The 22,640-nt window shown below is 48.1% G+C and overlaps 1 long non-coding RNA gene across 1 annotated transcript in view; it reads left to right on the forward strand.

Moving 5' to 3' along the window:
- Window positions 1-22,640, forward strand: part of LOC146816695 (uncharacterized) — a 165,964-nt gene that overhangs the window by 883 nt on the left and 142,441 nt on the right. The window lies entirely within an intron of this gene.

Here is a 22,640-nt window from a genome sequence, read left to right on the forward strand (position 1 = left end):
TTGCGGCCGACGCGGGTGGGCTCCGCTTGGCTCGCACTTCTCCGCACTGCAAGTCAGGCAGGTTCATGAGGTGCGGGGTGGGCTCCCGGTCACCTCGGGCTGGGCTTCCGACATGCCCCACAGGTGATGAGCCATCTTCTCGACACAGGGGGTGTCCATCGCACGGGCAGCTCTCTCCCTCACCACCTTCAGAGGCGGCTGCGCACACGGGATTCACCCGCTCGTCGCCATTGTAGTGTTTGGGCCTTAGGCCCACATGCAGATAAATGATGGACGCAGACACTGAAGTTATAGTTAGATAACTGGCCCAGAGCACATGTGCTCGGCCCCTTTTATTGCCAGGGTCACCTGACTGGTGACACCTGTGGTGGGTGGGTGTTCAGTGTATCTTACAACATGCTGGAACACTAGACTGCTGATCGGAGGATCACTACACACCTGACGGGTGTGTATGTGCGAGGGGCGCCCACGAATGTTGGAGCAGCGTTAGCTTTGCACAGACAATGCTTTTTAAACACGCACACCTAAACAATAAAGCGCTGTGCGCGAGGAGGCTTTTAGGCGCGCATTATGATCAAAACCTCCGTTAGGGTCGAACATCAGCCCAACATCCTGCCCCCCCTGACTTCGAGAAGCCTCGGACCTGCGCAGATGTCAGCAGCGAGGCGACAGGAAACAGGAAGAAAAGACAGCAAGTCAGCAACAGCGGCAGGCAGGAGCTCTCGCGGCACTTCCGGCAACCTCAGCTGCTGTCCCCCTCATTGATGGAACTGCGTGCTGATTGGAGAAAGCGGGAGCAGCAGCCAATCAAAAATCCACATTTCAAATGGTTGATAACTTGTGACGTGGGAAAGAGGTAAAACAAGACAGCACAGATGGAAGCACACTGCCCTAAGCTACAGGCTCCATACAGGCCTGGCCTCTGCCGGTCAGAGCCTGCTGAAGCACAGCTGCTCGTGCTTTCCACAGGCTCGATGCTTCCTGCTCAGCTGAAGACGCCTCTCTCTGCGGATTGAGACTGCTGGACCCCGGGATGGCTGCTGCAGCCCCGCTGATGCCCGCCCACGACCACGGTGCTCGGGTATACGTGAGGAACCTCCTGGAGGAGGCCTGCGAGCGGCTGCTGCGGCACCTGCGGGAGGAGGACCTGCCCACAGAGGGCGACGAAGAGCCGGAATGTGATGGGGTGCAGCGCTGTGCTGGTCAGCTGCTGACGAGCGTCCGCAGCTTGGCACCCCCCCAGACCACCTGGAGGTGGCCCGCCTGCTTTCGGAGACCTGCGGCTGCGACCTGCTGCCCCTCAGCGTGCTGGAGGCCCTGGCACAGAGGCTGGTCGACTCCTTGTCCTAAAATGACTACCTGCAGGTGATGCGCATCATGCAGAAGGCGGTCCTGCCCGAGGAGAAGCTGGCGGCCTTCCTCACCGACGACATTGGCCTGAGCCTCAGCCTCTTTGCTGAGATCATGGGCCTGCTGCGGGGCAGACACTGGGAACGTCTCCACCTCCAGCGCGGGTACCTGGAAGAGTTCACAGAAGCTGAACAAGAGCGCCGTGGAGCGGCTGACCCGGAAATGCAACTGGCAGCCGGAAGCGGAATTAGTTCTGACTCGGAAGTGCAAGTGCGCGGGGCCACGCTAGTTCAGCTGCCAACGGGCGGTGGTAACACTACTAAACTGGAAGACGAACCATACACCCCCGAAGACCGGAGCACCGGGGCTGAGCCGCAGGTGCACGGGTCTGCTGGGATCAAAAGAAAGACTGATGGAGACTCAGAAGCAGACGAGGCCTCTGCCACCTGAGGGCAGCGCGTGGACCTGGCCATTGGGCTTTTACATTGATGTAAACAAGAACCCAAAGAGCAAGAAAACACTGCTGGCAGGCAGGGACAAACTGAGAGCTGTCCTTAGTGCGGAGACTGTCAGCGCCCCGGGGAACTTCACCACCACGGAGAAGAACCGTGTCTGCTACCAGGTCATCTTCTACACTCCCGACAAGCTCAGCAAGGGGGCACAGCGCCGGGAAGACATAGACAAGTTACTGAGGAAACACAGCACTTGGAAGCAGGTGATAGACAGTTACCATGAAACATGGAGACTGCCAAATAGGGAGGTCGGTGCCTGCATTCTAGAAGTCGGGTCTGATTTCTAATTTATGCATCTGTAAATGTGCAATACAAGCTTTAAAAAAATAAAATATATATAAACAAATATTCAATATAATTTCATCGACCATTGCCACCTTTTTGAGCACTAAGTTATAGAAAAATATCTTCAAGTAAAATCAGTTAAACCCCAGGATAGAAAAATACTGTAAAGTTTAAAATCAGAGTTAACATTAATGGCATTGATGAATGTCATTAGTTCGCAGGGTAAAGTTCAGTGCAGTGTGATTATAGAATGGGATATTACTTCTCTGTTGAATCCTTGGCTTCTGGAGGCTGATGCCGCCCGGAATATTTCTTGTGGGTCCGGCTGACTGTTAGCACTCTGTTGTCGCGATCTACCCCAAGCTCCTCTAAGTACAGAGTTTGAGTGTGCATGGAGCCCTATTATCGTGGCAGAGTTGTTTGCACCTTACCTGTGGACTTGGGTGTCCGTGGCCTCTCCTGACGCTCGCTTCCCCCGTGGCTGCAGTGAGCGCTGATCGCGGCGTGCGGGGAGCGGAGCTTGCGGACTACAGCCCCCAGAGTTCCCAGCTGCGGGTCCGCCCCCAATCACCTTGACTTCCGCGCCCGGAGGCGCTAAAAGAGGACGAGCTCCCTTGGTGGAGCGGGAGCCCTATTATCGTGGTAGAGTTGTTTGCACCTTACCTGTGGACTTGGGTGTCCGTGGCCTTTCCTGATGCTCGCAACCCCCGCGGCTGCAGTGAGCCCTGATCGTGGCGTGCGGGGAGCGGAGCTTGCGGACTACAGCCCCCAGAGTTCCCGGCTGCGGGTCCGCCCCCAATCACCTTGACTTCCACGCCCAGAGGCGCTAAAAGAGGACGAGCTCCCTCAGTGGAGCGGGAGCCCTATTATCGTGGTAGAGTTGTTTGCACCTTACCTGTGGACTTGGGTGTCCGTGGCCTCTCCTGACGCTCGCTTCCCTCGCGGCTGCAGTAAGCCCTGATCGCGGCGTGCGGGGAGCGGAGCTTGCGGACTACAGCCCCCAGAGTTCCCGGCTGCGGGTCCGCCCCCAATCACCTTGACTTCCGCGCCCGGAGGCGCTAAAAGAGGACGAGCTCCCTCGGTGGAGCGGGAGCCCTATTATCATGGTAGAGTTGTTTGCACCTTACCTGTGGACTTGGGTGTCCGTAGCCTCTCCTGATGCTCGCTTCCCCCGCGGCTGCAGTGAGCCCTGATCGCGGCGTGCGGGGAGCGGAGCTTGCGGACTACAGCCCCCAGAGTTCCCGGCTGCGGGTCCGCCCCCAATCACCTTGACTTCCGTGCCCAGAGGCGCTAAAAGAGGAAGAGCTTCCTACGCGTCGCGGGACACGCGCGGGCGGCGCCGGGCTAAGCCCGGGCAAAGGGCGGGCCGTCTGTGGCCGTTATGGGCCGGAGGAGGCTGGGCCACCACTCTTGGTCCTCCCCTAAATTCGAAGCGACAAACGAAGCATAAATTTGTTGAAACGATAGTCTTGCACGCTTGTAAGTGTTGATAGAAAATATGGGTAAAAACACTCCCATGCATACCCGTTCATCTTCGAGAAGGAAAAAAAAAAGATGTTACCACACCACTCCCCAGCCTGACTGCAATTGATAGAATGTTGCAGAAGACTATAGGCGTAGTTGCTACTGCAATTGAGAACACTGAGAGACGTCTCTCACTCCCTCCAACTATGTGTTTCCCAACTCAACAGATAAATACATCTACAACAACGGCATATTCTTGTGATTCCATCCTCATGGATTCCTATGCAGACTTTCCAGGGAAAGATGGTAACTGTGTTGCCCAGTTAGAACAAAATTCATCTAATGATTTTTCATGTCGTGTTAGTAGACTTTCTACTACACCGATGATGCGGTCACCACAGCCAAGCCAGGAATCACTTCTCCTCATTAACGATCCAGAAATTGTAGAGGAGAATGATGCCTGTTCTATTGTTGATTCTAATCTAATAGACACGGCAAACAATGAGAGCCACCCACAAACATCTAGAGGGCGAAAACATAAAGGTAAAGGAAAAAAATTAACTAGCAGGAAAGAACAGTCTGTAAATAAAGCTAGGGGGAAAGCTAAAGGTGATTGTAAGAAAATCGTACACAACCCATCGGCAGAAAAAGGGGATAAAAGTGAAGCCCAGTTAGCCACCATTGAAGGACAGATTAATGAAGAGAGATGTAGTGTTCACCAAGATACTTTACCACCAAACCCAGTGGGTTTTATGATTTATCTAGAGCAGCTAATTAAATCTTTAACTTTACCGCTGCTGGGAAGAATAAAGGACCTAGCTGAGAAAATAGGGAACCTAGAAAAGTTGGTTATAACAAACGCAGATCTATTGAAACAACTTGAAACCTATGATAGACCCGCTGTTAAACCCAGCTCTGGTTCAGCTGTAAGTACAGCTAGGGATGCTCAAAAACAACCTCCTAATCTAGGTATACTAGAGGCAAAGAGTGATAATTGTCAGGCTCAACATATATTATCTGTAGGGACTAATGTTTATAAAAATCCTGGGTGTAAGGGGGTTGAAAGGGAGACGGTAAAAGAGACGATAGGCAAGGAACGGACCAGGGATCGTAGTAAAAGAAATTCAGAAAAGAATAGGTGTGATTTTGAGCGGGCCAACTTTCCATGTATTGATCTTCCTCCACAGTCTACCCTTTATACTGTGGTATTGACGGGGGTGCCAGAGTTAAAAAAAGATAGAGGGGAGTCTTACTCGGAATTAAAGAACAAAGTTTTATTTTGGTTAAATACCAATAGACCCTTACCACGGCATGTGCAAGTTGAAATTGTACATGTCCGTAGAGTAAGTTGGATAGGATCTACAAAAAAAGATCTCACTGGGGACTGTATAATTGTCAATTTTAGAGACAATCATGCAGTAAGATTCATATGTGGCTGGAACAATCATTGCAGGAATAGTGGGATTCAAACCTTGAACTTGTCTAAATGTTATCCTCCCATGAATTCTATGATGACTACATTTAACTCATGGCTCCAAGGGGAGTTTAGGGCTAGAACTAGAGATAATTATGAATTACCAACATCGAATCGATATCACATTTTGCAGGGTTTAGAGGATATTGACTGTGGACACCGGACAGTCACTGATGAACAAGGTGTGGACATGACTAATGTAATGGATGACATAGGTACGGTGGATAAGATGAGCAAAGAGCAGATGTCCATGAGTGATAATACCCCACTTGATAAGTTATACTTCGGGGTTATACCGGAGCTTACTGGCAATACGGATGCTCTGGTTAGACAAACAAGTAAGGGTACATGGTCTTTTATGAGCTGGAATATTGCAGGGTTAAGGTCAAAACTGGATAATGAAAACTGGGTAAACTTGTTGAATAATTACGATGTTGTCAGTATTCAAGAAACCTGGACATTGGATCCAGATCATGTGAATGGTTTTAGGACTTATTTTTCCCCTGCAATCAGTTCGGCCCATGGTAGGGCCAAAGGAGGTTTATGCACCTATGTTTCTAACATGTTGTTATGTACTAAAGTGGAAATGGTATTTATCAATATGTTTTATCATGTTATCAGGATCACAATTAACAATACGTTTTTTTTAGTTTTGGTAAATTTTTACAATAATGTCCCGGGACGGGACGTGGATAAAGTTTTTTAATTATTAGGGAGTAATATTAAATCCATGCTGGAAGGAAGATTAAGAGAGGTCTGTGTTATATGGTTGGGAGATTTCAACTGCCCTATATGTATGAAAGGAGAGAGAGGAACATGTGGGGTAATGTTGGATAAAGATAACAGTTTTAGCCATTTTGAACATACTAAATCGGGGGATTACCTAAATGAAATGATATTTGGCTGTGATATGAATTTTGTTAACCGAATGACCAGCCCTGAGATTCCATTTCTCCCCACTTTTAATGGAAGGGGTGGAAATACAACAATTGATTTTGTGATTATGACTTCTAGACACGGGGGAATGATTCAGGAATTTACCATTCTTGATAACTCATTGAGCGACCATTTTCCCCTTAGTTTAGTTTTACAAAGTAGACAGAAGGTGATAAGTAGAAAGGATATGCCCAATAAATTAGTAGATAACATCTTTATGGCCAAGAAAAACGGTTATTCTTTAAAGTGGACAAAACTTGTCCCGGAAGACTTTTTGCAAAAATTAGTAAAAAGTACTGCGCCTCAATTCTATGCTTGCACAGATGCGAATACTGATGATCCTGACATTATTAAGAACTTTCTAATGATTATTGAAGAAGTCAGAAAATTACTATGGGTCGAAACAAAAGGTGGTAATAAGGCCAAAAAGGGGAGGTTTGATACGGCCTGTACTAAGGCCTATTCAAAACTAAAACATGCTCTAAACGCCCCAGTGAGAGATACTATCTTAATTAGAGAGTGTAGAAACATCTATAAGCAGACCATAAAAAGGAGGAAGGTGACTTTAAAGAAAGAAGCTTGGGATGCCCTGTGTGCAGCGTCATTAAGTAAAGATACTGCATCATTTTGGAAAGTTGTTAATTCCCCTTTCCTGAATCATAATAACATTGCTACAATAGAAGTTGCAATACCGGAGAAAGAGTGGGTGAAACACTTTTCAGAATTGTATTCTGCTAAGACTCAAGAAGAGGACTGTTCAATAGAGAAAGATCCAGTGCGCAACTGTTCCTATTTAAAGAATAATTTAGTCCCTGACATTACTGTAGCAGAAGTAAATGCATGTATTGATGCAAGTCTGGGGGGCAAGGCACCGGGCCCTGACGGGGTTCCGGTGGACCTATATAAAAATAATCGAGACCTTTGGGCCCCGATTCTCACACGACTTTTTAATGCTACATTTCAAAATGGCCTTCTTCCTTCTTGATGTGAATCATTGATAGTTCCTATATTTAAAAAGGGTGACAGAGCGAGCTGTCAATGCTATCGCCCAATATCCCTTTTGGATTCAACCATTAAGGTTTTCGGTCGGGTAATTTTAAACAGACTTCAAACCTGGGCAGAGGAGAATATGAAACTTAGTGACTTGCAGTATGGTTTTAGAAAAGGGCTTGGCACGATTGACCAATGTTTGAATTTGCACCTTCTAATAGAGAAATACACAAAAGCAAAAGAGGGTCGAATGTTTTTAACTTTTATAGATTTAACTTCTGCATTCGACTGTGTTTCACATAGTAAACTTTGGCTGGCTATGGACAAAATGGGAGTAGATCCTACAATTATTAATTTCCTTCGGGAACTCTATTTGGGTGCGTCAGCCAGAGTCAGATATGGGAGAAATGGCTAATGTACAGAATCTTTTAAAATTGCAAGGGGAGTACGTCAAGGCTGTGTCCTTGCCCCGTTTCTTTTCACACTATATATTAATGATGTAGAGAACATCTTATTGAACGAGTGCAGGGATATGCCAATGGTGGGGTAAAGACCGATCCCAACTTTGCTGTACGCCGATGACGCTGTCCTGATGGCCAGAACCCCCCAGGCTATGCAAAGGTTAGTGACCTCCTTTGCAAATTTTATGGCAGGGCTAGATCTGAGTATTAACTGTTGAAAAACTTTCACCATGAACTGTGGTTTGGGCGTACATAAAAAGGGAAAGATGGTTTTGATTGGTCCATCCCCAGTTGATTTTACTTCAACCTTTTCCTATTTAGGGGTTTTATTCGATCGTACAGGTTTATGGAATACCACAATTAACACCAGGAAATTACTGTATTGTAAATCAATTATGGCATTAAAATTTTTTAGCCATAAAGTAGGCAGGAAACCAATCGGGGAAATGTTAACTGTGTATAAAGCTACTTGTGTAGCAATTGTAACATATGGTGCGGGTTTGTGGGGCCATGCGAATGTGTCATTTTTGCAGGTGGAGGAAAACCTCTTTATGAAATATCTTCTAGCCGTCCCAAAAAGTGTATCCACAGATGTCTGCCATGTAGAGCTTGGGGAACCATATCTGGAAGATATTATAAAGACTGCTCCAGTACTACTATGGCACAGAGTCTGGACGACTGATGAATGTGGGTTAAATCGCTTGATTATGAATAATGTGATTGGGCTAGAAAAGAGTGGAAAAATAAGATGGTTGTGCTACGTGAGGAAATTCCTCACGGACCTGGGTATGGGGAACTATTTCTCTGAACCATCTTCTCTCTGTAACATTTCAAGAAAGTTCATGAAGGAAAAGTGTATGACTTACCTACATGTTCGCAGAACATCAATCGAAATGAAGAAAATGACGGTGGTGGCCCATGAACAAATAGTGATTTCTAGAAAAATGCAGCCATATGTTAAATTACAAATGAGTGATCATGAGAAGTTCTTATTAACCCGATTTAGATTTAATTTATTGTATAGGTTATTCAGTTTTCCTGTTATGAATGATTGGTCTAAAAGTTTGATTAAGTGTCCTTGTGATGATATATCAGATCAATCCGATTTACATATACTATTTTTCTGTAAATTTTACACAATGCCGAGACGTCGGTGGGTTGTTCCCTTACTGAAGATCATAGAACTTAATCGCTGTCGCCCTGCCTTTTTGGCTGTACAAAAATTGGACAATATTTTAACTATTGTATATACTTCTTCATTTAAATTTTTTTTTTAAATCACGTAAATCAATTGTATCCTGAACTATGATGATTTAATTTTTGGTGTACTAGATGAAATTAATTGTGATATATATGTACTTTTATGGTTACTCTGTTTTAATAACCGAATAAAGAAAGAATTGATTGATTGAGTGTGCATGATGAATTTTTGGTCCAGGGCTTGCGTTGCTTTGTAATAATGGAGATGGATAGGCTGGTTTTTGGAAGGGGTAGGTGTCAATACCCCAGTCTTGGAATGTGCCTAGTTCTGCTAGGATTATCTCTGCAATTTTATTTGAATTCCACGTTGCCTTTGTAGCCTCTGGTCTTTGAGGATTAGCAGTACGTATGAACTCTATGGAGAGTAGGTCCCTTGAACTTATACCGGCAAGATTTTGGATTGTCTTCATTAATCTTATAATATTACCTCGATTTAATGTATCCTGATGGCCCTTAGAGGTGTATAGGGGGTGGAAAACCAAAGCCTGTATTTCTTGCTGCGTGGTTCTTGATGTTTGTCTTGCCGGCAGATGTAGAGTTGCTATGGCCATCGGTGCAGATTGATGTATGAAGCTGGTTACTTCTTTGAACTGGATTTCCACTTGACTACTTGATGTTCCTGCCGTAATATTCCCTGGATTTTCATTGGGTGCTATCAACTTGGGGGGTACTTTTTTGAGTCTTGCGTACCATCCTGGACCTTTTTATCTGGGAACCTCCAGCTAGGGCAATCGTTAGTTGATGGAAGAGGCCGTCTAGGCTCTCTGAGCAGTGTATCCTGGTTTGGCCTGTCTTTCTTTCCAGTACATCCTCTTCTGGGCCCGTTGTTTGAGCTTGTATTAGTATCTTTGCACATTTTTTCTGTCGACCTTAGGGCCCCAGAGTTAACTGCCTCTCCACTTGGCTGTTGGAAGTATTCAGGGTTGTTAGATAAGGCCAGTGGCTCTCCCATCAGGGCTTGGCAGTGCGGTGACTGTTGAGTTGACTGTTGCCTCTGTTGTTTATTTTTGTTAGGTGGGATGGATGTAGTACCTTGTCTTTTTTCTTCTTTGATTCCTGCACTAGCCCCTGACGGAGTTCCTTGTCCTTTTTCTTCTCTAGTTTCCGCATGTGCCCTGGCTGCATATGTCCGTGTTGCAACACCTCCTTGTTCCGGAGAATTATTGGAGATGTTCGGTGACTGTTGTGCTTCATTTTGTATACTTGAGTCGCCTAAGTTGATGTCCTGTTTATTGTGAGAACCTGAGAAGATGGAGAAGTAGGCTGTTGCATTTATGGGGGGGGCTTCTGGTAGCGCCGTTTCCTTTTCCGTTGGCGGCGTTGTTTGGCATTTAGCTTTGGCGCTTGCACCTCTACTAGTTGGGCTTTTATCGATTCGCCGCGAGATCCTCCATTGCCGGGCCCTCCTGTCTTCTCAGTGTTCTCATTGGAGTTGCCTGGGTACGTCTTACTTTTTGATTGACCGTTGATCGTGCCCTCCGCGGTGTTACGGTTACCCTGGCATTTATTTGTGTTTTTGGCTGTTGCACATTTTATGTCATTTATCATGCTACTTAGCATTGAGGGTAAAGTGGATAGTTTGTCGACGATCTGGTCACAGTTGCAGCTGAGGTGAGTAGCTAAATCCAGATTTGGGCTATTCTTTGGGATCACTTGCATTCTTAATGCTGCTGCACAGAAGTACTTTGTTTGGGTTTTTTCAGCTTGCAGGCTCCATGACCCAAGCATTAGCAATGCAATAGGTCTCACATTTGGGAGAGTTTGAGCTATTGGCATTGTAAATGACAATGCCTTTTATGTGTTTTGAAAACTTGCAAGCAGTGTGTACACAAGCACTTTCTACTTACAGTTGTTGGTTACGAAAGCAAGGCTAGCAGTAACCGCCTCTTTTACAGCCAACCTTGCTTCTCGTAAGCAAGGACTATAAGTACATAGTGTGTGTTTATGCACCGCTTGCAGGTTTTCTAAACACGTAAATAAAAGGTATTGTCATTTACAATGCCAAGAGCTCGAACTCTCGCAAATGCAAGACCTATTGCATTGCAAATGCTTTTTTCTATTGAATTTCCTATTTGTTTTTCTATTTAGTGTCTGCAAAGTGTAAATAATAACAACATATTTAGTGAGCTTTTCTGAGATGCTTTCTTTCAATTATCCAAATAGAGGTGGGCGACCCAACAAATAACAGATATAGCAGAGACAGATCCGAGCCAAGGGTCTAGCTTCACTCTTAAGACAGTGTTTCCCAAACTTTGGGTCCCTACCCCTTTGTGGGTGGTGATATGATTTTTGGTTGCCACAAAAGTCTAAGCAATAAATAAGACTGCCTTTAAATTCTGTATTTTAGTTGCATTTCCTGGCTTCAAAGACGGGTTAAATGTCAGGCTATGTCTTCTGACAAATTGCTGCTTATGTTTGTAACATGGAGACTGGTGTTTATTAACTCCTCTCACTTTGCAGTCAGAGAAAGAACAGTAAACAGTTATGTGACAATCTTGTCATGGGGTACAGTAAGTGTGAATGGAAAGGTTGTATGTTCTCATTTTTTTTACACACAACACAATGTAAATTCTTTGAAATGAACTGTGCGCATTTAGAAGTTGGGAAAGCAAAAATGAAGCACATTTTTGTCTAATTCTGGAATGTGATGGAAACAACGATTTTAACCCCTTTGCTGCTAGCCCCCCCCCTGCCCTCCCCCCCCCCCCCCCCTTCCTGTGCTAAGCCTTTTTTTGGCTATTTGGGGTAGTTAGCACTGTAACTTTTTGACCACATAAGGTATCCACGCCAAATTTGCATCCTTTTCTTCCAACGTCATGAGGATTCTAAAGGTACCCAGGGTTTGTGGATTTCCCTGGAGGGGACCCAGAAATTAGCCAAAATACAGCAAAGTTTTAGTTTTTTGGGGGGGGAAAGGGCTACAGTTGAAAGCGTCTGTTTTTTTTCCTGCAAATGGTATCAACAAAGCGGTTGTGGTGCTGTAATCACAATCTTCCCAGCTTTCAGAGACAAGCAGACGTTTGTCAGAAAGCCAAAAATGTTTACATAGTTTTGGCATTTTTCTGGGACATAGCCTATTTTTGCTATTTTTTGTGCTTTCAACCTCCTTCCAGTTAATGGTAGAAATGGGTATGAAATCAATAATGGATCCTGGAAAGCTATACATTTTAGAAAAGTAGACAAAATTCTGAATTCAGCAAGGGGTCATTTGTGGTGATCCTTCACGGTTTCTTTATAGAAACTAACAGTTAAATATAGGAAACATTGAAAATTATTTGAAACAAGCATTTGCAATGCAATCGGTCTCGCCTTTGGGACCTTATAAGCATTTTAATGCAGCACATTACCGTACATTACTGCAAAGTAGCCTAGCTATGGACTGTGTGGCAGTGATCATGGAACTGGCTGTAGATTTGGCAACAGACAAGTGAACGTGGTATTTGAGCTCTTAGGAGTTGTTTGAAGAGAAATACATTGAATTATTGATACGTTTTAATTAAATGTGTAAAAAAGTGAAGCCTACAAAAAAGTCTGTGTAAGTTTGTGGAAATAAAAATGCATGTTTTCAAGTTACTCCCGCTCTCCGATTCTCCGCCCACAGTTCACAAGCATGGTCTCAACGGAAAAGCAGAGCCACATGAGGGTAGGGGCGGGGTGGGCGCAATGAGCAAAAGCACTGTACAAGAAACTAAGGGGCATATTTACAAGGGCTTTATCTCCGCTTTTTTGGCTTACAAAGCCAGAAAAGCGGAGATAAAACCAGTGCCCTATTTACAAGAGTGTGCTAACATGCATAATCGCATGTTAGCACCCTTTTTCCCAACGCCTCACTTTGCATCTCCAAAGAGATGCAAAGTGGGCGTTACTGGGCGTACCCAAGATGGACTACTTTGCAAATATTGCTGATGTTTACATCGCGATATTTACAAGGCAGCCCACATGATTTTAGTACACATTAAATTTTGGCGAAAACGTCTGCTAAAATCCTGACTTAGCCATCCCTAACATAGGGGGTGGATTATGCTGATACGACCCCCTGGGTCGTATCAGCAAGGTTATCACTCTTTTGCAGGGAACATCGCTGGAAAACCAGCGATGTTCCCTGTAAAAGGGCGATAACCTCGCTATCTCTGGAATTTTTCTCGCCCTGGAGTAACGCGTTGTTAATAACGCTCTACCAAGGCGATAAATACCAGAGATAGCCTGCGATAATATAATTATCGCTAAGCACGGCCAGCGATAATTATCGCTGGCCGTTGTTAATATGCCCCTAAGTTCTGACTTCATGCAACTCCAAGCTCAAAAAATATGCCAAAAAACAAGATACCATTGCTTGCGGTGAGTTACACTGTGAAAAGGAAACAGCAAGAGGAGGGAAAGGAAAACACAGAAACCAAGAACTAAAGAAAAAGACACAACAAATGCAGGGCACCACCTTGAGACAATAAAGGGGGGGGCGAAAAAACAGCGAACTGCGGGAGGGGGTAGGGGGGAGGACACAGGGCAGCAAATAGTGTTCCGGTGAAGGAGCTGATAGCCTCGGAGGGAGAAAAATGACGACATAGACGTCAGGAGGCGGGGCTAACAGGCCAAACACCAATCACAATGCAGTAATTATGACTAAAGCCAATCAAAAATATGGGCGGAAATTGGGCGGAGCTTCCCCCGCTATACTGTATACACCATCTCTCGACGAGACCGCTCATGCGCTGCCTAGTCGAGACCTAAAAAGATCATATACTATATGAATGTATGAACTAAAGACCCACTTTAATAATGCATAAGACAGTGGCAATGCATTTTTATATTTTCATAATACAGAAACAGCAATGAATGATCAGAGGACCTAGGTCAATGGTGGGCAGGCGTATGGTGGTCACCAACAGACAAAATATGTGAACACACCACAAGGTCAAAATGGACTCTTGTGGTATCACTTGGAGAAGAGTAACAGGATTAAAGAGTATGATCTGTTGTGAGCTGTTACTAAAGTAAGAGGCAAACCATTTGAGAATAGTCACAGGAATGGTCCTGCAGAATATCAAGTAGGATTTTGTGGTCGACCATGCTGAAAGCTGCGACAGATCGGGAAGAAGCTAATGGCGAGTGTCGCCATTGGCCATTTAGCTTAATGATTTGGGACAAGGTTGTCACTGAGATCGGAATGACGTAGCTCAACACTCCTAGCCTGAAGTCTGCACTGATAGCGGTATATGCAGAGTAGAGGTCCATGTCCAGCGTGCACTGCACACACTGGATTTGTGTGCAGCCCTTGAAAAATAATTTCTTGAGTTTTTCTTTCACCCTGTACTACTAATTCGGATTAATTATCCAAAAGCAAAACACGTCCACTTAAGTTTGATCATACAGGGAGGTATACAAACTGGTGAAGGGGGAATATGTTATGAGGGGGGTTCCAAAAGTTGCACTTTCTATTGAAATTAGTATAGCGATTTTTTTATTTTTTATTTTGTTTTATACAAAAGAAAGCAAAAGCAGACATTCCAAATCAGTACAAACCACAGAACATGTAGGAAAGCTACATCTTGTGCTAAGTGGTGCAAGGCGCGGTACAAAATGTGCCCCACAGGTAATGGGGCAAATACTGGGCAAAGATGTCTGTGAAGGCCACATCCTGTGCCCAGCGGATGCTTTGCACACCTCCAGATCATGTCTAGTTCGCACTGCCATAACATATGCCCAACAGATACTGCAGGTTGGATCCTTCGACAAGGTGACTGGGCACAGAGCATTTCCTGTGGCGGAACCCTCTGGGCAGGGCCCAAAGCTATGCCCAACAGGAAATTGCTGCGAGTGACTGGGAGCGTAGTATAGAGTATAGCATAAGTCAAAAGGGACAAGGAGTAAGGGATTGCATGCAGGTGTGGAGGGGGGGCTGTGGATGAGTTTATGGCAATATATTGGTGTGAATGCTTATCTTCCTTAACTGGTGAAGTTCAGTGTTTTCTTAAATTTCCAATAGTATATCCCTTCAACTGAATTGTGTTCTGCAAATTTTTAAATTTCTTTTATATTGTGAAGTTACTGATCATATCTATGATATCAAATTAAATATGGGTTCTTTTCAATGAGTGTATGGGTCGATAGAGATTATGGGCCTCATTTAAAGGTTGAGGCTTTGGCCTTTTCTCCCCTTATAGAAGACCGCCTGCCATATATACAGATCCCTGCCCGGACGGTGGAGATCTCTCTGCCTTCAGCATAGCCGCTACTACCATGGCTTCATTCAAGGCACTGAAACTACGGCAGGTGGTAGTCATGATTGATACGCCTGGAGAGCAAAAGTTTGTTATTCACTAACACTTAAGGAGGAAGTTTGTTACTGAAAAACAAGAAATCAGTGGCTATGTAGCATTGGAAGTTTCCTCTCAACTCGTGGCATACTTTTTTTTGTTTCCTGTTTGGACCACCAGGCTCTCCCTGGCAGACCTGTAAAAAGAAATAATGAACATTAGAAAGACAGCCCTAGCTCAATTAATCAATCAATCAATCAATCAATCAATGTGTTTTCTTATAAAGCGTGACTACTCACTCTTGAGGGTCTCAAGGCACTCAATGGGGAGGAGTGGGGATCTGCGGTTCAGTCGAAGAGCCAGATCTTGAGGTCCTTCCTGAATTGCAGCAGCGATGGTGATTGCCTAATGTGAAGGAGAAGGATCTTCCTCCAGACGTGATCTTGCGGATCCGTGTGATGGTAGCCAGGGCCAGTTGTGCGGAGTGGAGATGTCTGGTGGGAGTGTAGACGGAGAGGCGGTGGTTGAGGTAAGCAGGTCTGGCGTTGTGGAGGACTTTGTATGCATGTATGAGGAGGAGCTTGAAGGTAATTATTTTATTGATGGGTAGCCAGTGAAGGCCTCTTAGGTTGCCGGTGATGTGGCTGTGGTGCGGGGTGTTCAGGATGAGTCTGGCAGAGGCGTTCTGGATGTTCTTCAGTTTCTTTGGCAGTTTCTGGGTAGTGCTGGCGAAGGGTGCGTTGCCGTAGTCAAGTCTGCTGCTGACAAGCGCATGAGGGACCATTTTCCTGGACTCTGTGGGGACCCACGTAAAGATTTTACAAGGCAGGTGGAGTGTGTGGAAGCAGGAGGACGAAACGGCATTGATTTGGTGGTTCATTGAGAGCGAGGAGTCCAGGATGATGCTGCAGTTTTGTGTGTGGTCTGTGGGTGCGGGAGGGGGTTTGAGAGCTGGGGGCCACCAGGAGTCTTCCCAGGTGGAAGGTGTGGAGCCCAGGATGAGGACTTCGGAGATAAGCTTGAGACAGCAGTCCTTCATCCAGGTGCAGACTGCCTTCATCTTGTGTGGAAGTTGCTCTTGGTGGCTGTGGGTTCGTCTGTGAGGGAGAGAATCAGGTGGGGGGGGTCATTGGCATAGGAGACGATGTTGAGTCAGTGGCTTCTGACGATGGCTACAAGCGGAGCCATGAAAATGTTGAAGAGAGTGGGTCTTACGGAGGATCCCTGAGGAACTCTGCAGCTGATCTCTGTAGGTTCTGAGTTGAAAGTTGGAAGTGTGACTCTGTGTTCGGCCGGTGAGGAAAAAGCGGATCCATTCTAGGGCTTTGTTGTGGATGCCGGCATCATGGAGTCTTGCACCGAGAGTGTGGTGGGATATGGTCTCGTAGGCAGCTGAGATGTCCAGGAGGATGAGGGCAGCAGTTTTGCCGAGGCGGGGGCAGATGTCATCTGTAGCAGCGAGGAGACCAGTCTCGGTGCTATGGTTGCTTCCGTAGCCCTATTGGGAGAGGTTCGGGATGTGTAATTTTCTTGATGAAATCAGAGAGTTGAGCGTTGATAGCTTTCTCGATGACTTTGGCTGGGAAGGGGAACAGAGAGATGGGTCTGTAGTTCTTAAGGTCCTTCGGGTCGGCAGAGAGTTTCTTCAGCAGGGGGTTGATCTCTGCATGCTTCCAGTCTTTCTGGAAGGGGGTGGAGTCAATGGAGCAGTTGATGGTGTGGCAGAGTTTGGGTGCAATGGAGGCGCTGGTTCTGTTGAAGATGTGGTGAGAGCAGGGATCCAAGGGGGGCTCCAGAGTCGATGCTCTTCATGGTCCTGAGGGTGTCATCAGGGGTGAGGGTGGTCCAGTTGGGCAAGGTTGGCTGGGATCTGGAGCCAATGGGTGCGGTGGTTGCAAGTTAGATGGGTGGGTCTTGGATTGCGAAGCTGTCGTAGATCTCCTTGATCTTGCAGTGGAAGAAGGTGGTGAGGTTGTTGTAGAAGTCTTGAGAGGGGGGATGTCTGCTGTCTCTGTGTTGGGGCTTTGTTGAATTCTTTAACCACTGTGAAGAGTTCTTTGCTGTTGTGTGCATTCGTATTGCGTTCCTGGATGACTGCTTTCTTTGTTGTTCTGATGAGGTGGTGGTGTGTGGTGACGGCGGTTTTGAAGGCTGTGTGGTCTACCACGATCTTGCTGCTAATCCATCTTTTCTGGAGCCATCTGCAAGTGTGCTTGGACTCTTGGAGGGTGGGAAAAAAACAGATGGCTTTATTGGAAGGCTGTTGCTTGAGGGTTTCCTGAGAGGATCCAGTGTGTTGGCGAAGGCAGAGATCCAGTGGTGGAGGTTGCATGCTGAGGTGTTGGCATCCGTGGAAGTCGGTGGTGGGGTTTTGCTGATGGAGGCGGTGAGCTGGTCTTTGGTGACCTTGTTCCAGCTTTTGTGAGGATCGTGGTGGGCGTGGTGTCGTATGGTGGATTTTGTGAACGATAAGTGGACGCAGTAGTGGGCAGTCCAGTGTGGCTCAGAGGTGGGCTCATGGAGATGTTGTTGCTTTGAAGGAAGTGACCCGATTAGGCCACCCGGGTCACTCATGCCCACCTCTCAGCCTTCCACACAAATGAAGAGTCGGTCAGACAGTAGAGAATACAAACCAAGTATTTTATTCAGGTACACTCGAGCGGAGTCCAGTCTGACCAGCCTCCTGGGATTGCTGCAGAGGGACTGACTTCAGCAAGCATAGTGATACATTATGTACAATTCAGAACCAATAAAGACACGCCCTGACTGGAAATTTCCAGTTAGTAGAAGTTGAACAAAGGAGATACAGAAGGATGAGTTTCGATCCCGAGACCGGGCACATGACTTCTTGATGCCAAAGTCACTCTACCTGTGCCCGCCGCTCTTTAAGGGTTGGAGCAGGCCGCCTTTCTAGTGGGAAAGGTATGCGCTAATAAGAACAGTGTATTCATTAGTACAGCAAGGCTCAACCTTGGAGAAATGAAAACGATCGCAGCTGCTTTCAGCAGAGAAAGAAATCAATTTCAATCGTAACTCAAAATGGCAGCCAAGCGTAAAATTGTGCCACAAATGCTAATTTAAGGCAGACAATACATAAACAACAAAACATTTTTATTCCAACAGACCCTCCTTTTAGCATTCACTAACCATTGCATATTACTATCTAGAAATGAATAACATGTTGCTAAGACAAGAAGTAACACCATATGCAGGTATGTACATAGTCAGTATTCAAAGATACCTTAGTCAATTTGCATAATTTCATCAATTTGTTTCTGCAGCATGATCGAAGCATTGGTGTCATGAACGGACATTTTTGGTCTGGGTGTCAGAGCACGTAAACAACAAGTACAACAAGCCGGAAGGCAGTGTATGCAAAGACAACATGTAAAGATAACACCAGCAACTGCAACCAAAAAGATAAGGGTCTTCCAAACCCATGTTGTTAGCATATTCCAAAACCACCCGGATAATGTCCAAGTACCTGTCTCTTGGTGCAGGTCTGATGACAGTCTATGCAATTTTTATACACACTGGGGGCATGGTCTGGTATGTTAACACAACAGCTGCTGGCAATGATGTGATAGGCCCCTCCCTGATCTGCAAGGATGACATCTAACACCATCCTGTTTTGTAATGTAACAAGCCTCGTAGCCTGGAGCTCAGCCGTAATGTTTGTCAGTATCCCAGCTGTTGTCTTAATAACCCCCTTCACAACTCTTGTAAACTGACAAAGCTGGAGACTATTAGCCATGGGGCCCCAGAAGGGTAGAAGACCCCTTGCAGCATCGTCATACTGCTGCCAGGTGGTATCTGTCTGATCTATATCCTCAGTGTCCACAACCCTTCTGACTAGGGGCAAGTATATACTCCTATGTTTCAGCTAATGGTCCTTATGGTAACTGGACGAGGCAATATACACAGGGGGAAGGAAAGACAGGTAGCATCTACCAGACCACCCCCTTGGAAGCCAGACATAAGCTTGGGATCCACAGACAAAATAGACATTCTGGGGTAGGACTAAGGGCGGACTAATAAGTGTTATCAGTCCATAAGTGAAATAGCATCTACTTTCCCCCACCTTTACCTTCCCTGTTCCCTGGAGACAGAAACTAGCTGTGGTGTTCACCACGGACACTGGCTTGAGTGTGTCCTTAGTAACATTACGATCTTGGAAAGATTGGAAGTACTCGGAAGTATTGAATCCTTGGAAATCAGCCATTTCCATTCTATGACATGGTACGTTCTGTATTTTATCATATATACTCATACAAGATGTTGGGGATAGTGTTCCGGACGTCCCATTTCCTTCTCGACCTAGGGGAGTAAATCTGTGATGGAAACTTTTATACTGTGCGAGAATCAGCAGATGTCATGAGTAACTGAGAGAAGCAATCCACAAACCCAACAATTTGTTGTGTTGGACACCTCATGAACTTGATGTAACATTTGCATAAGCAAATTATCTGTGTAAGTCTTTCTATGTTCCCCTTTGTGAGGGGTCAAAGTAACAAACATAGGGGGTGCGTGGTCTAACTGGCAATGCAGTAGGACGCACGCTGGAGGGGCTCCGGCAGGCCGCCGCGCACCAACGCTACTGCAGCAGAGCTGGGGGCAACCTGATGCGGATCTCGGGGGTGTCCTCGGTGCGGGGGATCTGTGGCACCCCTTGACGAGCGGAGGATGGCGTTAGAGCAGTGGCAGCAGTGTCAGGCAGCAGCGCCACGCTTCGGTGGTTGCCGCGCCCGCCATTTTGTGGCACTTGAGCTGGAGGCTTCACGACTGGTGACGCGGGCGGACATTCTATCCCGCGCAGGCCCCTGACGCTGACTGTGGCCTCCGGAGGTGAGGGGGCCAGCGAGTGAGTGATCGTCCACATCGTGGAGGGTGTAGGCGGCGGACCTGAGACACGAACACGGCCAGACGGGCGGAGTGCCTTTAACCTAGCCGGATCCGCCATTTCCCGCGCCGCTGCGCCTCGGAGCTCGGGGTTCTCCTGGGGGTCTCTCACGGTCCTGGGGGGGCCTCTCCCTGCGCGGAGAGCTGGTGGCGACCAGGGGGAGCTGGTGGGAGGCTGAGGCTCGACTTCCTGTCGCCCTTTCGCCCTCCCTGCTTTGGGGACACTGCGTTGGCGCCTTTAGGGCTGTGACGGGCCTGGACTGCGCCAGCTTGCAGTTGTGCGGCTCCCGCATGGAGGAGCGCACACATTCTTCGGCCTGGGGCCTGGATTGAGCGAAGACCAGAGGGGACGGCGGTGGCAGCACGGGGGTCCTTCGGGCCCTCAGGAATTCGTCACAGCGGCGGCCACCATCCCAACTAGAACTGTGAGTACGGACACTGTTGGGGTGTGCGTCACGGACCCCTCGCTGCGGGCCCTGTAGGGGCATTGGGGGTGGACGACTATCCTGGCCTGCACAGCGCTATCACCATCAGGGAGGCCCAGCTTTCATCGTGCCCCTCATTGGCGCGGGGCGGGAGATGCCCCAGGGACTACATCCGGCCGCATATTGCAAGGTTGTTGACCGGGATTGAGTCGTTAGGCTGCCCAGCGACTACGCTTGTGGCCTCCCGGCGAGTGCCACTTTCAGGCACGGAGACACGGCAGAAGTGGACTGGGGGCGGCCTTTGAGGATAGAGACTCCGGTGGGACCTTGCCTGTGTGCAGTGAGGGGGTCCTGTGCTGGGGGTTTGCTGTGGCCCGGGCCGCCCTCGAGCGAGACTCTGGTGGACTGTTGATCGGGGTCTCCCTGAGCTGGGGGGATCCCGGAGACTACCTTGGATGTTTCCTGCTCCCCGCTGAGCTTCCTGTACCAGTTCCTGGCCCCCCAGTTTGATTTACTTGCCGGGTTTGCTCCTCCTGCTGGCCGGTGGCTGCCCTTGATGTTGGGGGGGACGCTTCGTTGCCGGTGGGGGGGGCCTGCTTCTTGGACTGGGCATTGTAGTTGGTCGGTGTTGGTCACTTTGCTGGACTGCATCATCCCGGTGGTCCGTGACCCCCCTTCTTGGAGGCTAACTGCTGTCATCTTGCCTGCTGCTGGTGGTATCGGGCGGGGGCGCCCTGGGCGTCACTTGCCTGGCCTGAGCCTGGTCTGACAATTCCTGCTGTGGTGGGGTGAGGGCTGGGGCCGGGGCCTGCCTGCTTGTATTTGTAGGGTGCGCACAGGCTTTCACAGGCCTTTCCTGGGCTGAGAGAGGGCTGACAGGGGCTCCTGGTATCTTGAGTGACACAGCGCAGCAGAGCTGTTCGCTAACGTCCCCTGCTCGCCAATCCCTGGGCCTGCTGGTCCTGCTAGTTCTGCTGGTACTGCGGGGGGACTGGTCCTGCGGGGAGACTGTGCACCTCTAACGGAGCCTGGGGTGGAGGGGGGATCTCTCCCGGGACAGGTGATTTGCAGTAGCGGTGGGGGGACCTCCGTTGCCTGTTGGGTCTCCACGTCGGCTGTCCCACATCTCCTGCAGCATGGCGCGCACTAATAGAGTCAAGGATGCCCCGGGGTCAGCCCCGAAGGATAATTCGGTGGCGGCCTTGTGGGGTAAGATGTGCTCGTCAGCGGAGGGACAGGCGTCGGCTGGGGGGGGGACTCGCTCCCGGTGACAAAGGCTTTTATGTCCTCCTTCATGACTGAACTGAAATCTGAGATTGTCTCACTCCGCACCGAAGTGCATTCCTGTGTCAGAGAGCTCCGGAGAGAGGTGGCGGACCTAGGTGGCCGGGTTGATGGCTTGGAGAGGACACTGGACGCCCGGACAGAAGACCAGGAGCAGCTCTGGCAACGCCTGGCTGTTCTGGAAGACCAACATATAGAGCTGCAGCTGATGCAGGAGGATTTGGAGAATAGAAGTTGCCGGAATAACCTCCGCATCCGGGGGGTCCCTCTTGGTGAGGAAGGGAAGGACATCCTGACGTATGTGGCGCAGTTGCTGCATGAAGTATGGGGTGACGACAACGCCTCTCCCCCGGCCCTGGATCGGGCCCACCGGGTCACTGGGCCTGTGGGCAGACCGGGCCTTCTTCCGGATATATTAACCAGGGTCCATTTTTTCACAGAAAAAGAAGCTATCCTACGGGCGGCACAGGCCAAACAGGACCTCACGTATGAGGGACATAGAATTCAGTTTTTCCAAGATCTGGCCCCACTACCCTTCGGCGCCATCGTGCCTTCAAACCTATCAGTGGGGTCACCCCTTTGCGCTTATCTTTACCTGGGAGTCTCGGCGAAGGGTGATCGGGACCTAGAGGGATGCGGCGCAGTTGCTTCGGCTCCCTGACTCACGGTCCGACAGCCCCGCGCGCCCTTCCTCCTGCTGAGACGGCCTGGTCGACCGTGCGCCGGCATAGGTGCCCCTCCCCTCTCAATGAACAGGACTTCCTGCAGGCTAAGCAGGACATAATTGAACACATTAAGTCCTTAGAGGGTGACAAATCTGACGCTGGCTCGGAAACTCCGCCTCCGTGATCCACCGTCCGCATGTTTGTGGTGGTTCTTGGAGCTCTCCTCTAAGATCACAGCTCCATGTGGTCTTGTGTTCTCTAGCTGGGCTTGGTCAGTGGGGGGGGGTTCTTGTAGTCCCTCAGCTCTTAACTCTTCTTTCTCCTTTTTGTGTGCGGGGTGGCCAGAGCCCTCTCTCTAGCTCACCTCGAGACCGGTGGACA

Source organism: Triturus cristatus, chromosome 6 (assembly GCF_964204655.1).
Source record: "Triturus cristatus chromosome 6, aTriCri1.1, whole genome shotgun sequence".
NCBI lineage: Eukaryota > Metazoa > Chordata > Amphibia > Caudata > Salamandridae > Triturus > Triturus cristatus.